The following is a 942-nucleotide window of genomic DNA, read 5'->3' on the forward strand; positions in this document are numbered from 1 at the left end:
AGGGAACCTTTCCCTCCAGGGAACTGGCTAAAGGGATCCACCCCTTCCTGGGGTCCCTTCCTGGACCAGAGGTGGAGGTTGAAGAGAGTAGGAGGCTCGGTTAAACCCTCCACGTGCAGAAAGAGAATTTCAGGCCAGAAGGGAGACGGGCAGCCGGTGCGTGGGATACTGGGCACACACCCAGTGGTTTTCCCATTTCTCAGAGGAAGAGCGTGCAGAAGTCTTTTGCTCAAGGCACCTGGTGACTATGCGAGGAAAGTGACAGTGGAACCCAGTTTAACAGTGTCCCAACCCCGAACTCAAGGACCACACAAGGGCAGTCATTTGTTCCTATCCTTGCAGCCCACAGAATCCAGGGCCTACAGCTCGCAGACCTACTAGGTGCATGCCTAAAGGCATGCCTGGTGGGCCTGGGTGCGGGCACGTGGAGCCACGGGGACGGTGAAGGTGACCGCCTTCTCCTTCCTGGACCCGCATGCTACGCACTACAGACCTAAGGGATGCTCAGGCCCGCAAAAGTTTGCTCCACTACTCGGGGGCTCAAGAAGGTGCGCTTGAGGTGGCAGGGGGCGACCTTCAACCCCAGGGCTGTTTGTGCTGTCTTTTCTAGATCGAAACTAATTCCCAGTGGGGTGGGGGGTGGGCTGGGTTTCAGAGAGGGGTCCCATTCCCCAAGCCAGAGTCCCGGTCCCGCCAGCCCACCTCCTGTATCCCTGCCACGGCCCCTGCGTCCCGGGTCCGGGTCCGCGTCCGGGTCCTGGTCCGGGTCCTGGTCCGGGTCCTCAGCTCTGTGGCCGCTCCCACTAGCTGATTTTGACAGTGGGGGGTGGGAGGGGGTTCCTGAACGGCGGGGGCGGGCACTGCAAGCCCCTGCCAGATCCGGGGATGATAACGTGCCTGCTCCATGTCGCGGCTTCGAGCTGTCCAGGCTCCGCCCCCTGT

The sequence above is a fragment of the Colobus angolensis genome, unplaced genomic scaffold, assembly GCF_000951035.1.
Source record: "Colobus angolensis palliatus isolate OR3802 unplaced genomic scaffold, Cang.pa_1.0 Scaffold85, whole genome shotgun sequence".
NCBI lineage: Eukaryota > Metazoa > Chordata > Mammalia > Primates > Cercopithecidae > Colobus > Colobus angolensis.